The sequence below is a fragment of the Stegodyphus dumicola genome, chromosome 3, assembly GCF_044657685.1.
Source record: "Stegodyphus dumicola isolate Sdum_Otavi_A_Nest chromosome 3, ASM4465768v1".
In the NCBI taxonomy this organism is placed as follows: Eukaryota; Metazoa; Arthropoda; class Arachnida; order Araneae; family Eresidae; genus Stegodyphus; species Stegodyphus dumicola.
Window position 1 is genome coordinate 261,082,111 of NC_140770.1, and position 22,479 is coordinate 261,104,589.

General features: G+C 33.8%; 1 protein-coding gene and 1 pseudogene across 1 annotated transcript in view; both read right to left on the minus strand.

The window, feature by feature from the left end:
• Positions 1–22,479, minus strand: part of LOC146998329 (uncharacterized) — a 353,123-nt gene that overhangs the window by 26,651 nt on the left and 303,993 nt on the right. The window lies entirely within an intron of this gene.
• On the minus strand, positions 1,917–4,689 carry LOC118196686 (uncharacterized; annotated as a pseudogene).

Sequence of the window (22,479 nt, forward strand, 5' to 3'; positions counted from 1 at the left end):
AGATTTCCAAATTTCTGCTCCTGAATACATTACAATTGAGATCGATAGGACACATGTCCTGTACGTTGGAATTCCAGTGGAAATGTCATCGCAGCGTCTTCAATAACCAAATTTTAAATTGATATAACCTAACGTTCTATTGCAGTAAAAACCATTTAAAATCTGTAAAGAAAAATCTTGAACCGCGAAAATACTAAATTCAAAAGTAAAAATTTTAAGTACTGAAAACTTAGCAAATGATAAATTGACTTATCAAGCGGAGCAAACAATCTACTATCAGTTAACAAAAATACAATTAAGTGAGAGTGTCTCTTCGTTTTTCCAACTAAGGACTAAATTATTATTTTGTTAGATCATCAGTTATGAGCAACAATCAATTAATAGAAAGAAATCAGTCCATTTAAGCCAACACCTGTCAAAAAAAGAAGATTTAGATATTCTTTTCAATTTCAGTAAGTTCTTAAGACAGAATTAAACGAGATCCTTACTTATGGAAATTTATTCCCCGACTCTCTAATATTTAAACTCAAAATCAAATGTAAAAGCAAAAGTTATGCATTTTTATATTAAAAGTCAAAATCAAAAGAACACCAAAATTTATATAATCTTTTAAATTAAAATTTAATGAAAATGAGTTATTTATATATTTTAAAAACAATGTCAGGAGTGAAATTAAAATAAATTTTTCTATATGCAAAATTTAAAACAAAATGGCTGGAAATGTAATTGTACTCAGTGATGGAATGTAATATATACATTAAAAGTGATATCAGCGGTAAGAATGTAAAATATGCCGAAAACTAAACACATACTTCCCTGATTAAATATTAAAGTTAGTAAAATTAAAGCAGATGACCTTTGCTATTTATTGCACAGCTTATGTAAAAAAGTACTGTGTCCTGAATTTTAAAGCGTATCGATATTTTAAAGAATTCGGTTACATATTCTCTCATATCACAGAAATATTTGTTATTTGAACAGCGTTCAGCTGAAATCCTTAAAGGTATTTTCAGAACGAGGACATCTATTTATAAATGTACAATGACGAATTTAACATGAGCTAACATTATTTTCAATGGTTAAGCTTAAGATAAATTTGAAGATTAACAGTGAATCAGTTATTTAAAATGGGGTTATTTGACTGTGTTTTAAAAGACAATTTTTTGCTCTTTAATAATTAATTATGAATCTGTATCTAAACGATAATTGAACACTCATTAATATTCCAGCATAAAGAATATGCAAAGACTAAAAGTTTTGAAACTTTTAGTGTTTGCTTTTAGTCTAACTTTTTTAAAGTTAACTATTGAAAGCCTAGTTAGTAAAAGACATATGTCTTTTAATTGCATTATAATTCTTAGCAATGGTTGGTTATGGAAATGTTCTCAATAACTGAAGCTCATACTCAAACTGATACAATTTTTAGAAGCATATATGTTTTCATTAGCTTACATCAAATTTCGTTATATATTTGCTTTTTCTGAGACTAGAACCCTGTTTTAAAAAATTAATTATCTGGTCATTAAATAAAAAATTAATTATCTTAAAAAATAAAATAAATAATAAGTAGAATTAATTATCTGGGTCAAAAAATATTAACGGAATGTCTAGGAAAAACGTTTAAAGAATTCTCAATAATGAGGCACTCATATCATAACCAAAAGTTTCTTTTAACATTTTTTAAGTCAGGAAATATCAGTCAAGGTTACAGAAAAGTGTGATTGCCATGCTTAGCGTTCTCGAATAGATTACAATGCTGCCTTTTTTGGGTTATTTAGTTTTCAATGAACAACACTTACGATAAATTCAATAAGAGAAATGATAATTAAAATCAAAGTTCAATCAATTAAATCAATTAAAATCAAGTTTCATGCATAATGTTGAGTGAGTGCTATCGAAACTAATAAAAATGTGCTGGAAACTGCACTAAACCGTTCCTAAACTATTTTCTTACAGAGTAAAAACTCCATCATAATGTTTGAATATTACCCGCTTATAAAATTATAGAAATAAAGTAATGCAATTTCTTTTAAAGAAAAAATTAAGAAAAATTTATTATTAAGGGAAAAAATGAAGACATCCCCTCTAACACAAAAGTGTTCGGAATGTACAAACGAATAAACATTGTATTTGATACTACTCTTGAATAACAAACGATTACTTAACACAAATTATTTAATGGTGAGAAAACAGTATTCACAAAACCGTAGCCATATGTTCCATTTCATAAAAAACTAAAATTACATATTTTTATATTTATAATACGATTCATAATCCATATTCATAATTAATAATAAATAACACAGAAATATTGTTAAGATTTTACTTCACTATGCCTGTAAGTAATGCAAGAGAAGAGAGATCTTTCTATGTTTTCAACTGAGTTAAAACTTGTTAACGAAACTCAATAGGACGGGAAAAATCAGGGTTTTCAGCAATGCTTACGATAAAAAAGTTTACTTCGTTATGATAACGAGGCTCGTTTGGCAAAAGCCAAATTGATGCCAAATTATTGCTAAGTTCATGTTTATTTCTCATATATCACTTTACAGCTGTCTGTTTCTGCTTATGCTTTCAGTATAGCATCAGAAGAATTTACTTATGCCAAAGTTTTTTTTTTTTTTTTTTTTTTTTTTTGACTGTAGGAGCTCTATAGGGTAAGACACATGATGATGGCGAACCATGCCTGATTGGCTTCTAAACCGTCACTTAGCAGTCAGCCAGAATCTTTTTTTTTTTTTTTTTTTTTTAATTAAGCAGCATTAGCATTAAGACGCTCGTTTTATAAAAGCCAAGTTGATGTTTGCTTCTCATATGCACTTTGTAACTGGGTACTTCTGTTTATGTTTTAATAAGGCATCAGAAGCAATTCCTTATCCCTAGAGACTTTTGCTGTATGAACCCCACGGGTGAGATTCATGTTGATGGTAAACCACGTCTCTTTGATTGTGTGGTGTTAATGCTCCAACGGTGTGGTGTTGAACTCCAATGAAAACTCTAATGATGGAACACCGCATGAAAATTTTATTGAACGCCCAAAATAAAATTCTACATACAGTCAACAAGAGAAACACCTACTATATCTTCCTTTTTTTTCAAAATCATTCAAATATTTCAACATTTTACGTGCGAGAGCCAATGTCTTAATATTATTTTCAAAACAATTAATTCAACTTAACAACTATTGAAAACGTATTCGGAAGTTAAATAATAATGATATTCATCTTATGCTCTCGAGACATCCATGTCCATTATTAATCTTCAGTTACTTCTTCCTTTATGCGACCTTATCACAACTCCTCCCCTCATAAAAGAATTTTTCTTGATTATGGAAGGAAAAATTCTAAATACTTTTTACTGCTTTCAAAACACAAGTCGTAACCATTTAAGTGATAATAGAGAAGCCAGTTACATTACTCTGCGCTTATTTCTAGGTAAAATAAACGCACAAATACAACAAAAATATTTAAATTTTAAATCTAGAAAAATAAAACTCCAAAACACTACAAAAATCATTTTCACCAATTTTCACTAATTTTTACCTTACATTGTATTCACTATTATTGAATACATCCTGACTCGTTTCAGGTGGTACTACAGGATATTTTTTGTTTCTTTCATCTTGATCACGTCCACCACATTCTCTCCTACTCTCTCGATCTCTGTCATAGTCACGCCGTTTACGATCTCTGTCTCGAATTCGTCTGCGACGCCTTTTACGATCTCTGTCACGGCTCCTACTTCTACGCCGTTCTTTACTGTTCTGATACTGCATCTCCAACAACATCCGCATTAGCCTCTACTTTTTCAAACACCGGTCCCGTTTCCTTATCTCGAACCCGATCACGAGATCTATCTCTTTTATGTCTTTCTGCACGATGACGCTCACGACTGCTACTCCTCCTCCTCCTTTCACGACTTCTGATACGAATGCGACACTCTGGTCTTTCTGGTCTCTCTCTATCTAAATAGCGTTCTTCTAATCGTGGTTCTTCCCTCCCGGAATGCGTGACATTCACTTCCGGTCCACCTCTTCTGGTTCCACACAATCCACCGCCTAATCTCCTTGGTAACCAGCCTTTCACAGTTCTTCCTCTTTCCACATCAACAAGGACTCGTCTTCCATCAATGTTTTGGCCATCAGCATGTTTGTAAGCAGAATTCATGTCCTTGTCACTTTCATACTCAATAAACGCATATTCTCTTTGCTTCCCCGTATTTTTATCATGAACAATTGCAATCTTTTTTATATGTCCATAAATTTCAAATTCTCTTTTAAGTTTTGATTCAGAAGTGTCACAATTTACTTCGAGCAACAAATAATGTTTTGTAGGGATCAGTTGTAGCAGCAGGATTAGCGGCAGGGATCCATAATGCTATATCTTGCTCTAATTTGTAAGCTACCTCTTCAGCTTTTTCTTTTCGTTTTCTTTCGTGTCTTTCTTCTCTTGTTTCAATGCGCAGTGGAGGTGGAGTATTCTTAGGATCTTCAAACTGATTTACGAAAGAAGCAATACCAGTATAATCAGCAGTTTTCTTGAAATACGGCTCAAAGCATTTTCCTAAACTCTCCGTTCCTAGATTATTCACCAGATTAGTCTTATACTTTTCCAACGATGGACAGTTAGGTCGGATATGTTCGTCCTTTCCACATTGGTAACACCTTATTTCCGCTTTTTCTCGAACCATGCTTCATTGAAAACTTGCTTTATTTTAGGAGCATCCACTTTTCTATGCTCTTCTGATTTCATTCTTTGATGACCACTACTTTTCTGATTATAACCATTGGAATTTACATACCGCTCTCTATCTTTCTCAAATGGTTTCTTCAACCCTGCTTCTGTTCTAATTTCCTCGTATCTCTTCTCAATGCCTCATAACTGTCGCATTTCTCTGCTAAAACAGAAGCTGTCTTAAATTCTTCCCAATTGTCCAAGTAGTGCTCTCTTATTTATAGACGGACTCGCCGCTTAATTTGCTCGGTGAGCATAAGATCCTTAAGACTTTCAAAATCTTGAACTTCCACTTAATCCAGCCAATTATCTAAATACACTCTCAATTCATACACTAAATCCAACCATAACATTCCGTTTTTTCTAGAATGTTCCTCAAATTTTGTATTAGTGCCCAAGAACTAAGCTTGAATCTATGCATAAGTAATTTCTTAACACACTGATAATCATCATCTTTATTCGCTGTTTCTTTCACTAGTAACTGAGCTTAATCGTGAGGTAATAAAGAAATTAATTGCGAGACCCAATTAATCTCCTTAACATTCTCTTTTTGAGCTTGTTTCTCAAATAGTATAAAGAATAATGAAATACCTATATTACTCGGTTCAAAACGCGGTACTAGATCTTTCAAATTAACCCTTTTTTCTCTATATTGTTCAACTGTCGAAACCATGGAAGCTAGGCTATTAGTCTCAACCACATTCATCAATTTTAACTTTTCCAATTCAAAAACTCGCTCGCGTTCCCGTTCCGCTCTCTCTCGTTCACATTCCCGCTCTGCTCTTTCGCGTTCTTCTCCCTTTTGTTTACATTCCCATTCTGCTCTCTCCTGTTCGGCTATTTATTCTGCTTTTTCTGCTCAGCCGCAGCCCAAATTCTTGCCGTGTATTCTTTCGCCGCTTCTTCTTCAGGTGCTACTTTGGTAGACGGTTGTTGCACAGATTTTTGGCGATTTACTTTGGAGCAATTGTTTGCGCAGCTCTTACAATCATCAGCCATCTTCAAAAACGCTGTTTTTACGTATTATACGCATAGTAAAGTATTCGGAACTTTAAAAACAAAACTATCGTTAAAAAATGGATTAATTTTTTGTTGAAAACGTTGTTTTTTAAGATGGCAGACAAATGTAAATAAATATATTTACTGCGAGTATAAGGTTAAATTATTATTTTCATATAGCAAAGAAATAGAATAAAAACATTGCGCCAATGTCTAATTGGACTAAAATATTACTTAAATTGAAAATCGAATTAAAAACCATCATACCAACGTTTAAAAGAATTAAAATACTATTTACATTCAAATACTTTAAAATAAAATAAGTAAATAAGAACGTTTCATACACTAGAGCTAAAACAACAGCAATTAGATATTTAGTGTCGGTAAAAAAGGAGGAATTTCTAATTCTTTTTTTACCCTTTACCGCGATTATTTCTTCCACCGTGATCACAATACCATATACGGCCGTCCTCAGAATCGGCTCTTTTAACGATCTTCATCTATGATCCAAATTTCTCGCTGTTCAATTATGAAACAATTAGCGAGGTTGCCTCCAAGAATTTAAAATAAATTTTCTCTAACCCTTGTAACAGTTTATAAATAAATCTTTGATTACGAAAGCCAGGTTTGCCAAAATAATGTCTCAAAAGTCATTTTTTTTTATTCCGATACCAATAATTCTTAGTACTTATTAATAACAACATTGATCTTTGAAAATGACAAATCCGTTCGCTATGAAATCTAAGGTATTCGAAGAGATGAATAATAAAATTTTAAAATGGCGCGGTAATGCACAAATATTCAGTAACCGATCAGGGAGCTGATTACATCACGCATAGAATTCAAATTATTTAAATAATCATTTATAATAAAATAATTTTTCAAAAAAATGCAAAATTAACTTGTATTTTAATATTTAACAGCCATAAATAATGTTTAAAACATTAGATTAAATTTATAGATATTAAAACCAATTACTTTTAAAGTAAGGTGACGTCATTGATTACATTATCCACAACATAAAATTATATAAAATATCATAAACAATAAAATTTTTATTTCAGATAAAAGTGCAAAATTAATTTGATTTTTAATATTTAAAAGCTATAAAAAATATTTAAAACACGGAATTTATGCATAAAAACGCATTATTTTTTAAAGAAAATGACAACACAGTATCGGTTACCATAAATAACTTGTCCGGCAATGGGTTTAATATAAGTCGTATCGCTCGCCAAAAAAAATCGGCAAAATCCTTGCAAACGTCTACCAAAGTAGAACCCATCTTCATAGTCCTCGGCATTTAGAATAGCCTGCCTAATTTCTCTTACTCTATATGCCTGAAACACATTTGTATCAAACTCCTCCGCTAACTTAAATGGGCCAGCTTTAGTAGATTTACTCATAAACTCACCCATTATGGAAAATTAAAGAAAAAAAGGGGAAATTGCGGAATCGCCCATTGCTTGGCGCGTTTTTAAGAATTGCACATACTCGGTATCCATGGACACATCGACCCATTTTCACTTAAGAAACATCCCAGAATTGCACAAAAATAGCATTGTGCACTCCCTTGACTTTATCTATTTCCACATCGACCTATTTTCGCTTAAAAAGGTCAAAGAAAATTGACACAAATCCACTTCTTACTCTTGTGAAAAGCGCCAAACGAAGGTGCTACTTTGGTAGATGATTGCACGGATTTTTGCCGATTTACTTTGGCGCAATTGTTGGCGCTGTTTTAACAATCGTCAGCCATCTTAAAAAACGCTGTTTTTACGTATTTTGCCCATAGTAAAGTATTCGAAACTTAAAAATAAATAAATATTGTTAAAAATAATGGATTAAATTTTTGTTGAAAACGTTGTTTCTTAAGATGGCAGCAAATGTAAATAAATAGATTTACTACGAGTATAAAATACTAGAGTAGATTTAAATTATTACTTTCATATAGCAATGAACTAGAATAAAAACACCGCTATAAAAACTTTGCGCAAGCGTTTAATGGGATTAAAATATTACTTAAATTGAATATCGAATTAAAAACTATCATACTACCGTTTAAAAACCATCATACCAACGTTTAAAAGAATTATTATTACTTAAATTCAAATACTTTAAAATAAGTAAATAAGAACGCTTCGTACACTACAGCTAAAATGACAGCAATTAGAGTGTGTGTGTGTGTGTATTTAATTATGGCAAAGCACTCTAGGGCTATCTGCCTAAGGGGAGGGATGCCTTCATTGAGGACTTTCTAAGGGAAACTGGCTCGTATACACGTTACACATGGGGAAAACCACAAAAACACCCATGCAGCCAGCCCGTTCGGACAGCAATTAGAAGTTTACTGCCTGTAAAAAGGGATGAATGTCTAAAACTTTTTTTACCGTTACAGCGATTATTTCTTCCACCGTGAACCACAATGCCATATACGGCCGTCCTCAGAATCGGTTTTTTTAACGATCTTCATCTGTGATCCACATTTCACGGACTTCAATGAAGTAGCAATTAGCGAGTTTTCCTCAAATTTAAAATAAATTTCCTCTGACTCTTGTAACAATTTATAAATAAATCTTTGAATCGGAACGCCAAGTTGGCCAAAATAAGGTCTCAAACGACAATTTTTTGATTCCCATACCAATAATTCTTGGTACTTAACAATAACAACATTAATCTTTTAAAGGGACATATCCGTTCCCTATGAAATCTAAGGAATTCGAAGAGATGAATAATAAAATTTTTAAATGGCGGGGTAATGCAGAAATGTTCAATAACCAATCAGAGAGCTGATTACAGCTCGTGAATGCACAAATATTTTGTAACCAATCAGGGATCTGATTACACCACGCATAGAATTAAAATTATTTAAATAATCATATATAATAAAATCATTTTTCAAAAAAATGCAAAAGTAGCACCCAAACAAATAAGTGGGCGGTTCTGCACTTTAGCCAGAAAAATAACCTACCCCAAAATAATATAACACAAAAACAACAACAGATCTATCTCTCCGAAACTCAATAGTATCCTAATAGTTCTGAACACTAATTGTCTTACAACACTAAAAAGAACACTAATTGCCATACAACACTAACTCCGCTAACCTACATACAAAACATATAACAAAAATGCTAATTAAGAGGCAACCTTTTTTAGCTTTACTAATTTATTCATATAACTAGCCAAATATCTAGTATTGTGGAAGAAATCTGCTACATTTGATTTTTCGCGTCGAAAAGATTTTTCTGTTACGTTCATAATTATTTTAGGACCACATATTCGCTTATTAGCTAGTCGGATTAGATGTCTAGTATACAGATATCTCAGATCAAATGAATTGCTTGTATTTTCGTAAAGACCTGCTTCTTCCAGCTCTTAATCAATATCAGTTCCTCTGATGAACCGTGAATAAATCGCTACTCTGTTATAAACAGCATTTTGAAACCCCTCATCAAGTTGCAAAAAAGCATAACTTCAAGTTGCTCCTCTAAATGGTTTCATTGTTTTAATGGCGATTTTCTGGCATTCGAAGACGAGACTAAATGCGTCTTCCTGGAAAATAGATATATTATCCCCTTCATTTCTTGGTAAATCAAGTAGTATTAAAGTTCTTACATATATATACATATGCATATGTAGGTATATATATATATATAGTATTTATATACACACACACACATATATATATATATAAATTGTCAATAATTAAGTTAAATTTAACTACTTATTTATGGTTGCTTTTAAGTATTAAATAAAATGTTTTTATTGCCATAGTTACTTTTCGTTTTTCGATAGAATTTTTTTTTTTCTGACTCGCTTTTAGCATTTTATTTTTCCAAAAACAATTATCCGAATTGTATTGATTAAATTATTTAATTATATATATATAATTAAATAATTTAATATATATATATTATATTATCATTATATATCTATAATGATTTAATTTTATATATAATAAATAGGTCTACATAATTAAACAATTTAATTAATACGATTCGGATAAATTTTTATGAAAAAATAAAATGCAAAGCGAATAAGAAAGACATTTTTGTATAGAAAAAGGAACGTAACTATTGCGATAGAAACTTATTCTTTAATATTTAAGAACAATCATAAATAATTAGTTAAATTTAACAAATTATTGACGATTTATGATATTAGACTGATTGTTCAGTGAGTCTTATCATACCTTTATTGAATACTTTAGGAATTTTGAAACAGGTGATTCTCACTTCGATAACTTGAAAGCGCATTGAATATAAACCCATAAAATAATAAATAAATAAAGTTAAGAGTTTTTGCATAATGAACGGCGTCAAGAAATTTGAAGCTCCGCCAGAAACTTAAAATTACAGGGACAAACATTATAAACATTGAGGTGAATAACTATCTCACAAAACTGGCGCGATATCGCAAGGCTGGCGATTATTTTAGCAACTAATTTTTGTCCTCAAATTTGGCGATAAATCCCCAAAAGTCGCCAAACTTGATTACTACTAGGTGAAATTTGTGTTCGGTTCCTATGTAACTGTAACTGTTTAGGTAACTGAATAACTGTAATTTCCCTTATATGTAACAGCAACCATGTCCAGACCTTAATTGTAACTTTAAGCCTTTCAATAATTTCGAAAAATAGAAGGTACTGGAAATTCAACTGCAGCCGTGGAAAAAAACTATATAAAACTGGAGAGAGCATGAGCTCTCAGATTTTAGTTCGGAGTTGATGTCGAAGTTTTGAGAGACTTTCGTTTGAACTTCAGGCTTTATGTGCACTTCGCATTGCGTTGTGTTTAACATTCTAAGTAAATTCAAGTGGTAAATACTGATTGTGCTATGTCATATTTAGAAGAATTGTACGAGTACTTTTGTGGAAAGTTCCAGAATTGAAAAGTATTTCTTTTGGGGGAATAAATTTTATCTAGCTATTATCGGCTCCGTATGCATTCAGTCAATTACGAACCCGTTCTTACGCAGCATTTTTTGTGTCAGAAAAAGTTTTAAATGGTGGTAACAAGAAGGATGGATGAGTAACTAAGACAGCTGATGACAACTTTAGCTGCATTCAGAAAGACATGAAAAGGGCCGTCAAGTCCGTTAAAAAATAGGTGAATGTGGGCCAAAAAAATGGGAGGCATTGTGAAATCAGTACGATAAATTGAAGGTAGATAATCTTGTCAAATATAAATTTTTCAGACCGGAAGTGACATACCTCTGATATGTCACCTCTGCCGAAGGTGTGCGAACGGATCCAGGAAAAGAAATGCAGTCACAGATTGGATATTCTCCAAAAATATCCATTAATTGAAAAATTTCTTGGTTGAAAATCAAGAACGTGTTCTGGCATACTGAATCAAGTAATTGTCTAAACCGGAGAGAGATTACTGTGTGACCAGAAAAGAGTCCCTGACCACAGTTAACACTTTAGAACATTTCCACCATTACCTCTACGGCAGAAAATTCCTGCACAGATCATGCATCGTTGGCCAGGTTATTCAATTTCAAGAATCCTGAAGTCCAAATAACCAGATAGATAAAGAGAATTCAGGAATTTGACTTAACTATCAGTCATGGCAAAGGATCGTCAGTAGGAAACGATGACGCCCTATCTAGAAGACTTTGTCCAGAAAGCTGCCGATATTGTTCCAGGGTTGAAGGATAGAGATAGACCACGCGTTTTCAATTTTATATTGGGGTTTTTGACTCATTTCCTTTCCCTGACTGCTTTCATAAAGAAATTCTCTTCCTCATATCTTGGTAAAATTAGGAAGAAAAAACCCTTATAGATCGAAAATATGGGTGCTTGAGTCATGCTTATAATGGAATTAATTCCCAAGAAAGAAGCTGAAACAATCTGATAACAGACAATTTACACCCGTGATTTCTCCGAGCTGCAAACAGCCAGCAGTTTTAGCAACTGTTTGATTTTAAGATAACTTTCAATCAGATTTTTAAGTCAGAGAGAAATTAAAAAAAAAAAAAAAAAAAAAAAAAAAAATTGAAAGTGAACCTAAACCATTTGATGAATAGTAATGTAACAGATTCGGATTATGAAGTTGCTTATGTGTCCACAGAGTGGACCATAATAAGCTAGGTAAGAAAATTAAGTCTCTGAAGGCACATGATTTTGTTGAGGTGGCTGGTGAAACTCCGAGTTCGATCAAGAATCTAAGGTAAAAGTGCGAAGACTATTGTCCTCCTGTACTGCATATGTGCTAGTCAGAAGTAAAGCAGCGACAGACAAAAGTGACGCCGCGTACAAAAACAAGAAAACTTTGGCAGACAAAGCTAAGATGCGTAGTTGTGGTCTCTAAGCATGTGAACAGCAATTACTCTGTTCAAATTATAATCTAGAATGATTTGGTAAGTAAGAAATTTTGAAAACTTTGCAGCATCACAACTAAATCCAGTTTTGAAAAACGCTTATTAAGGTTAGTAATATTATAAGAAATTTCTCACGCTTTCCTTCTCGTGCTTTCGTGGTGTAGTGGTTCTGCAAGTTGGGCCGGTATTCCAGAGGTCCATGGTTCGATTCCTGGCGAAGGCGTTTGCTCATTTTTCAGCTTCCTGCTTCCAAAAATATCCTAATGTCTCTACAAGGTGGTCCACTATAGGGTCGATTTTCAAGTCGCCATAGATCAGTTTGTATCTAATCAGGTAATGAGCCTTTACAGTTCTTCTCACAATCTTATTCTATACTGCATGAAATTTCTGGAAGTCTGGCTTTTGAGGCTGAAGTTATATCACCTGTTTCATTTCTGTTCATATATAATTATTTTCCTATATTCAGATGCAACCGTTTTCTTATCCCTTCTTCTTAGTATCAGCACTAGTATTACTTTTCTCCTATTGTACAGAATAAAATGTCTAAATTGAGAAACTTTTTATGTTAATATATTCTTTGCATCAGTAAAAGAACGCATAGAAATGCCATGCAAAAGACTAATTACAATGAATTTACGCAAATGTATCTTTGAGAATTTGATTTAAAACTCCTTATTATAAACAGCTCTCACTTTTACTTTTGTCTTATCTCTGCTTATTTAAGTGGGTAATAGCCAACAGAATTATTTTTCCTTTTAATGCATTCAAATAAAATATTATGCCTCCCAGCCGGTATAACGATTACTGAACCTGACTGCGCAGCGATAGACCCAGGTTCGAATCCTGGAGAAGGCATGGTTGTAAATGTCCGTCCCTTGATAGGAGGCAACGATAGCCCCTATTAGTTGCTTCCATAATGAAATGGCCACCCATTTCAGGCTTTTGTGGTGGTTCAGGAATAATGGGTATTAAATAAAGCTCCTGGCCATTAAAAATATGAATAAAAAATAAAATATAATAAGTTCGGAATTTTTGTACATGCGTTAACATTTAAAGACTAAAACATAAATGTAATAATATGCAGAGAGAAATAAGCTTTCAGTGCAGTTGTTAGCGATAATGTATGAAATGTCGTATCCTCGTAATTTCTAACCAGTTATTTAGCTAGCCAGATGGAAAACGAATGAAACAGTTATCTTCAAAAACTCTGTTCTCCGGTAAACTTGAGATGATTCAACCGATTTGTGAAGTTTATATTAGAATATAGTGATGGACATAAGTGAAGGCACACTTGCCATTTCCTCCAAAAAGTGAGAAAAACTGTGCAATGCATTATACTCGTATTTGTCAGAACACATACTCTTTAATCCTCTCGATGCTATAAAGATACATATATATTCAATTTCAAGAGTAGCAATGCGAAAGCTTTAGGTTACCAAGCGTGATCTCTCTAGAGTTTAACTGAGTTTTAGTAAAAAGACGTACCTTAACATTTCGTTTCTGCTGGAAAGCATAATAAATAATTATGGATGAATAAATTGCACGAGCCCATCTACTTATCTTCTAATTTCATACTTAAGTTTGTAGAGACATTAGGTTATTTTTTGAAAGCAGGAAAGATGAAAAATTAGCAACGCCTTCGTCGGGAATCGAACCGCGGACCTCTCAATTACACGCTGAGCGTGCAGACCACCACACCACGAAGGCGTGCCAAGAAGGTGGAAGAAATATCTTATATACCCCCCTTTTAGAGGGCGACTGGGGCTTTTAGGGGACCCAATCGCCAAATCCTGGGTGAGGAGAGTAATCATCCAACAAACACGCTTTTAGTTCAGGCGCCACTGTAGAGACATTAGGTATTTTTGGAAGCAGTCAAGATGAAAAATGAGCAATCGCCTTCGCCGGGAATCTAACGACGGACCTCTGGAATACCGGTCCAGCATGCAGAGCCACTACACCCCAAAGGCATGCTAGGAAGGCAGGAGAAATACCTTATAAGTTTATCAGCTAGGCATTCATATAAATTCTTTATGAAACTTTGATAAATCGCCAGCTAGTCTTGCATCTCTATATTTCCTTATGCTAATAATTTGTAATTACTTAACTATTTATTATTAGCACCTTCGATTTTCTGTTATGTATTTTTCTGGAAGAGAAGGTTCCGAATATACATACATACATACATATATATATATATATATATACATAGGTAAATATTTTTTAAATAGAAGAGAGTTCAAGTTTAGCAAATTTTCCTTGTTAGAAATATATTTCCCTAAGCATGTTAAAAAAAGAAAGAAATTTAAACACCTGCAGAATGCGCGAAAATTTTCTTCTAACATCCTTCGTGATTCCACAGTCATCTGATCAGCAAACATAAAGAGTATTTGTTCTAATTCGCAGGCACAGATAATTTCTTCTAATGAGAAAGCACTGCCAACCTTGAACTTAACTCTAGCTTAAGCAAAATTACAGCTGATTCTATACATTACGTAAACGAGACCTAAAATTCGTTATATGCTATATAGTAATCACATAAGCTATTCTTTTCCTAAAAAACATTTGAGAAAATATTTTTAAAGAAATTTTTGATCAAGAAAGTGAACGTTCTAATAACACTTGGCGTACATTAAATTATCAAATATGCAAGTTTTCAAACTTTAATTTGCGTCACTTTTGCAGCCAATATTTTTTAGCGTTGTGGTCTTTTAAATGAATACATGCTTATAAACTGGTCTATTTTACAAAGTTTTATATAATGAAAATCATTTAATCACTTTTCCAAATCCATTCTTAAATGTGTCATAATATTTTGAATCTATCCTTTTAAATTAAGTCATTAGATTTTCTTACACTTCACACAACGTAGTGATTGCTTAAGGCATAACATAAAATGATGTATAATTCTCTTTCTTTCTCTTTATATATATATATATATATATATATATAATTAAAAAAAGGAGAACAAACTAAAAACGACCTTTATGGGTCAAGAACTTTTTTGGTCATAGAGAGATCCATTAAATTCTTTTAAATTCTCTTCTTCGCTTTTTATTTTAATTTTAATTTTTGTTTTTTAACTTCGTTCACAAAGTAATCTCTATGAGCTAGTAGGTCCTCCCTAAAAATCTTGTGTTTTTGACTAATAGCAAATCGCTATTTATTTTATTTTATTTTGTGCTTTTGCCTAAGAAAGCCATTATGTATAGTTTTTTGGTACACCATTAACGTTTTTTTTCAATCGGACATGTCGGGAGATAATTGAGACTAAAGTTTTTGATTAATTGTTTTCAGTAACTATTCAAAAAGATTTTCGTGTACACTTCCAATTGTCTGTTTCGACGAAACGCGATATGAAATTAGCTGGATTCGAAAATCATTATGAATTACTCCTGAAGAGTCAGTAATGGGATTCTAATTGGGCTAATTTACCATTCACCGCTTTTTTGTTTTTGCATTTTTGCTTAAATCTTATGTCCCACTTCGTTTTCTATTGTTTAAAGTTTGCTTACTTTTATCAACATATTACTTACAATTAGATCTGAATTTTATTTGTAAATATTCTAGTGATAATATTGTTTATTTACTGTTTACACTTTTCATTGCACTTTATTTTACTTATATTAAAATTTTTTCACCGGAACCACAGTATCAAAGCTACTTTTTAGCGGAAGCACTAAGAATATTCTTTTAACCTTATATATATATAAGATATAACAAAATATGATAGCTGTTTCAAAAAATAAATGGCGAGCTCAAAATTAATATTCTAAATTTGGTAATCTGCCCCTAAATTCATTTCTTCTCACAGTTTCCAGATGTTTTCTATCTTAAGAAGACGCATTTGGAATCACTACATATATATATATATATATATATATATATATAGCATGTGTGTGGGTATGTGGGTAATGGATGCCTACATTAAATATATTATCTCTAAGAAACTTTTAAATTTAAAGTAAGATTTTTCTCCCCAATTTAAATTTAACCTATCTAAAATAGAGAAAAACACCTTTTACGACAATCCTCTTACATTCCTGCACTGAGTACATTTCCATCCATATCGTTTTAAATTTTGCAGATAAGTAAGTTCATTTTAATTTCACTAATGATATTGTTCTTAAAATATATAAATAATTATTTTCTATTAAACTTTAATTTAAAATATTATATAAATTTTGATTTTGAATTTTAATATTAAAAAATGCATAATGTTTGTTTTTAATTTTGATTTTGATTTTAAATATCAGAGTGTCGGGGAATATTTTTTGATGAGTAAGGATCTCGCTTAGTTCTGTTCTTAACAAGTAATCTAAATTTAAAGAGATACCCAACTCAATTGTATTAAGTTTATTACAGGTCTTTCGGCTTAAATGGACTAAATTCTTTCTATTAATTTAGCGTTGGTCATATCTTATGACCTAGATCTAACAAAATAATAATTTAGTCCTTACTTGTAAAAAAGAGCATAACTCACGGTTTATACTTAAGAGAGTTACCCCGGGCCGAGCGGTGGAATCGTTGTTATTCAATCTGGGTTAGTATTTACCAGGAGACAGGCTGGCAGTATGGGCGGTTTCGTGGTTTATTCCATGTGTACTGTGGATTCTAGCCAGTTTCTGTTAGAAAGCACTTAAGCAGTTAGCTTTTGCATGCTTTGGTCATATTTAAGTAAATCAAACTATCCTTTGTTTCACTCTTTGCTTGGTAGTCTGTTGTAATTCAGAAGCTCTTCTATACAGCAACTGTAATCAAAAGACGCGAAGACTATTGAATATTTTTTCTTTCTATATAGTAATTGGAGGGTTTTGCTTTACGATATATCAACATCTACTGATGCTCGCAACACAACGATATGCTTTGATACGATAGCATGTTTGCTAAACACAGTACATGGCTTCCTCCACAGGCGCTTAAATTCGTGACGAGACATGATCTAATCAAAATTCTACGTATATTGTTACAGATTTGGTATTTAAATAGTTAATGTTAGTTGAATTATAAATTAAATTGTTTTATTCCCGCGCAGTGCAGCGTGTGACGGAAAAGAGGGAAGCTAGTCAGAAAAAGATAGAAGAATCCGTTAAAAGAGAGATGAAAGCAATTGAAGTAAAGATCGAAGCAGGTCAAGAGGAAATGAAAACAGATATTACGTGCATAATAGAAAACAAATTTGAGGCTAAGGAAGGCAGAATTGGCACTGTTGAAACTAAAGTTGGAAAAATAGAAGAAAGAATTTCTTCGGTAAAAGAACAAATAGAAGAAAGAGTTTCTTCTGTCAAAGATCAAATAGAAGACAGAGTTTCTGTTGTAGAACAACGAATCGAGGAAGGATTTTTGCCGTGCAACAAATTGATGACCGGGTTTCTGCGGTTGCCAAAAAAGTGGATACTTTAAAGAAATTCGGATGGTTTTAAATTTTTACCAATGCCTGCTCATCCCTCTCTGAAACTATCTACATATGATGGGAAGACCTCCTGGCAAGTGTATAAGACACAATTTTCTATTGTTGCGGATGCGAATGGATGGGATTCCCAAACTAAGGCCTGTCATCTCGCCGCTTCTCTGAGAGCAGATGCAGCGGATATCACGCAGACGCTTCCAAAAACCAAAGACTAGACTTTGAAGCTCTTTCCGGCGCTTCGGAGCTGCGCTTTGGGGAAAAGTGTTTGAAAGACTACAGCAGGCTTCAACTAAAATCCCGTCAACAGAAGCCCACCGAAACACTTCAGGAACTCGCCATGGATGTTGAAAGACTGTGACATCACGCCTTTTCGGAGTGCCCAACAGAAACAAGGGAAATCCTGTTCCTGCAATACTTCATCGACGGCATCCGGAATCCCGAAATACAGAACGCTCTGCGAATGTCGGATGTGAAGGATATAAAAAGCGCTCTGTTGTACGCCGTGAAGTTCAAGGCAGTGCAGCAAGCAACTCGTAGAGATCGCTACCCAGTCAAAGCTGTGCGAGTCCACGAGCCAGAGGATCCATTGATGGCTCGTTTAGATGATTTAGCCAGAGAAGTCAATGCCTTGACACGGAGTATAAGTGAGAACAAAGTGGCTATAAGGTGTTGGAAATGTGGTACTAAAGGGCAAATACGACGGCATTGCAGAACACCCCAGGGCACGGATAATAAAGCGGATGATTTTATAAGACCATTGAATGCCTTGAGACGGAATGTGGGTGAGAAGAAACCAACCCAAAAGTGCTGGAACTGCGGTATTGAAGACCACATACGTAGGAACTGCAGAACACCCCAGAGCACGGAAAATAAGAGAGGCGGGTTAAACAGACAATTAAATCCCATGGGACGGAAAATGAGTGACAATAAACTGTGGAACTGTGGAGCTGAAGGCTACGTACGAAAGAATTGCAGAACACCCCAGGCTACGGAAAATAAGATCATTTCCCAGCAACGACGCAGGAAACAAATTAATGACCATATCGAGAAACGGAGATTGCCAGATAATGAAAAACCCTGTTTTAAAGCGCTTAAGATTTCTACAGTGAGTGGCAACAGTAACGGACTGTCCATCAATAGGAATATCGATGGAGTTCCTTGCAATATGGTCATTGGCACAGGAGGTAATGTTACTATCATTCGGAAGGATTTAGCTCAACAGTTTAAAGATAAACTTATTTGGGCGCTATCTTGTGTTACCCTTCGGACTGCGTCTGGTGGTAAGATCGACATAGCTGGGAAGTTAAACCTGAGCATTACGTTTGGAAGTGCCGCCTACCATCATACGGCTTATGTGGCGGATATTACAGATCCATGCATACTCGGATTGGACGTTTTAAGAAAATCAATTTTTCCTTAGACTTCAAAAACAATAAACTGCTTTCAGTATCTCAGAACATGACTATCCATCCTCAGAAGAGATCCTCACCTGGAAATGCCGATGCCTTGTCCGAAAGACCCAGCTCAGGAAGCTACCGAAATCGTACTTGGGTCGAAAAGAAGCGCAGGACTATCAGCTATTCTCCATCTCAGATGCTCTTCGGTCGAGACCTTCGTCTGCCTTGTGACCGCCTGTTTGTTCGCCCTACGGATGCGCCTTCATCGCCTGAGGAATACATCCAAGATGTCCAAGCACGGTTTAAAGTGATGCACCGTTCTGCACGAAAGCGAGTCAACTTGAGAGGGAGAAAGTGAAGACAAGTTACGACACGAAAGATATAGATTCAACAAAGGAGACAGGGTGTGGTTGTGGAATCCGATTCACCGAAAAAGAGTCTGTCCGAAATTACAGTCATCCTGGGATGGTCCGTACACAGTCCTAAACAGGCTGAATGACGTCGTGGTTCGGATCCAAGTCTTCGAACTCTAATCCTAAAGTCGTTCATTACACAGGTTAGCTCATTAGTATGGCCATAGTACGTAGTGTAAATAATTGTAAAAAGTTTAAGACCATGGTCCTTTTTGTTTTTAAATGTGTATTTGGTTTGTATTTAGTATTTGATTTGACTTGTATTTAGTATTTGATTTGACTTGTATTTAGTATTTGATTTGACTTGTATTTAGTATTTGATTTGACTTGTATTTAGTATTTAATTTGACATGTATTTGGTATTTGATAGCATTTGGTGGGATTGTACTGCCCGGGACGTGCAGTTTTTGGGAGGGGGCAGTGTTACGGATTTCGTATTTAAATAGCTAATGTTAGTTGAATTACAAATTAAATTATTTTATTCCCCGTGCAGTGCAGAGCGTGACGAATATTAAAGGAAAGCTAAGCCGTAAAGTTAAAAATACAAGAGCACGTGCATTTAACATTTGATAAATAAATATATCTTTTTAATTTCGAGAAATTTCCAGAAAATTCTCGCTCGCCATTTAAAATCTTATAAAAAGGAAGAAAACTTCTGAATTCGATTATTAGTTAGTTTGTTGTAGTTTTAAGAGTTTGTTTAGAAAACTGCTTTTGTTGATTGTAGCGAATTCGCGGATTAGCTTTCTTTAACTGTTTTGAATTAACTTCTGTTGAAGTTTTGAGTAGTTAAAAGATAACTACTGTGAGATATTGTAATACTGAAAGAATATCTGAGGGAATTTAAGCATTTTTATTGTGTAATAATAAAATTTTGTCCTTTTTTCATCGGACTTGTGCATTCAAATCAAACGAAACCGTACGCACGCAACAATATACAATAAATACCAAATACTCATAAGTAAGTTAAGTCGGTGCAAAGGAAACCATAAGTTCTATCTTCAAAATGTTATATCTGTTTCGACGCATGTTTTAAATTTGGTAGGCATCTCTTAATAGTAAGAAACAGCTGAAAATGGGTTCTAGTTCATATCTCTGAGTGATAAATGAAATTATATGCATACTATTCAATGTACGCTATTAAAGAAGAAGTTATTTATCTTACGGTTATCAAATCAAGAATAAAAAAGCTTTTTTATAAACACCTTCCTCTGATAAAGTTTTTATAAACACCTTCCTCACTGCCGATAAAGGGTTAATGAACGTAAACTACTTCCAATCTAACAGAAGTAAACAGTTTTACGAATGGTAAATAACTCTACGAATGGTAAAAAACAGGGCCGGGACTAGGGTGAGGCAGGTGAGGCTCTTGCCTCAAGTGAACAAATAGAAGGGGCACCAAATTAGCTATTCGATCAAAAATTCAGAAATTTATTTTTAAAACTTATGACTTTTAACTTTTTATTTCGGAATACATAAGTGAATATTAAAAGAATTTTGTCTTATAAACAATCTAGCTAAGAAAAGAAAAACTAATAGCATTAATTTATTCTCAAAAGACATGAGCTTTCACAGTAGCGTATATAATATTTTCTAACACTGAACGTAGCTATAAGGAACTAATTACACTTTGTGTAACAAATTGTATAGAATAAACCTTCATAGAAAATATTATATTGCCGACATTAGTTGTTCTTTGCTCTCTTTACTTAGTCATAACACACTTGCCGAAGTCCACTAACTATAACATAGACGGCGTTATAACGGTTGAATTTTGCAATTTCATAAACGTCTTCTGGAATAGTATCTGAAAAATAAAAAAGGGTGATTGAAAATGAAATGTTTTATATCATTAGTTCTTGTACTTTTTTTTTTTATATATAAAATTTTCCAATAAACGAGGCGCATGAATCGAAGTTTTTGTCTTGTATTCACACTCATGTTGCACTCATGTTGTTTCGAAATAACCTAATGTCCCTTCAGTGGCGCCGAACTAAAAGAGATGGTGGAGGATGATTCTCCACCACCAGGATTTCGCGATAGCGTTCCCTAAAACCGCAGTCTCCCTTTAAAAGGGGGTATATAATGTATTTCTCCCGCCTTCTTGGCATGCCTTCGTGGTGTGGTGGACTGCCCGCTGGGCGCGTATTCCAGAGGTCCGTGGTTCTATTCCTGGTGAAGGCGGCTGCTCATTTCTCATCTTGCTTGCTTCCAAAAAAATAATGTTTTTACAGCCTATTATCTTCCAAATGTCTCTTTAAACTATTGTTACGAAATGCCCAGATGCGGTAAGATATCTTCCCGGAAAAGTGGGTTTGGGTTGCCAGAAAATGGCAAGCAAAAGAAGAGATTCCAGGTTTGGCTCGAATTCGTTCATTTGGCGACACAGTTGGCGATATGCCATAAACGGAGAGAGTGCATTCGAGAACGAATTCTACCCGAGAATTTTCTCGAAGGCAGGTCAAAAGCTATAAAAACCCTGCCTATAGCCGGAGTAGCAGTGTATCGATAGAGTATCTTGAGTAGTGTAGTATTAGTGATTTGAGATTAGCTTAAGAGGGATCAACCGAGTCGGGTGCTGTACTTTAGTGCTTTACCGTGAAGCTGTCTTCCCAATATAGCGTGATAGCCCGAAGGCTGTGTTGATTGTTTTAGTGTGTTTATCGTAGTTTTTGACGACTGTAAACGCGTTTTTGAAACTCTGCTGGGCAATACTGGTTAATAAATTGCGTTTTGATTCTTGTCATCCATCACCTCAAATCCACAAAACCGTAGAACGGAACACTATAATTAAGTGGATTTTGATTACTAATTAAAGACATATACATGATATTCGAGAATCTGTTTGGTGCTCTATATGTCTTCAGTATTATATTATTTCTCGTTTTTCTTAGAGTGGAAGGAATTTTTCGATCGCTATTACTTTCAATTTGTGTTTATGATGCATGAGAGTAATGTATATTTATTTGAAGGTAAACAGTAAAATGTGTCATTAAAATTTTAACTTCTAAATGACGAAAAATTCTCTCATGTTATACTTAATTTTCCAAGCAATATTAAAACTTTAATCTTATCCAAGCAGCAATGACTTTCGTTATCTAAGGTCTCACATTCAACATTGCAACTTGGCAAAACGTTCAGACATTCATTTCTTTAACAGCGTTTTAAAAGCAACTACCACAGATACACATTCAACAAATATC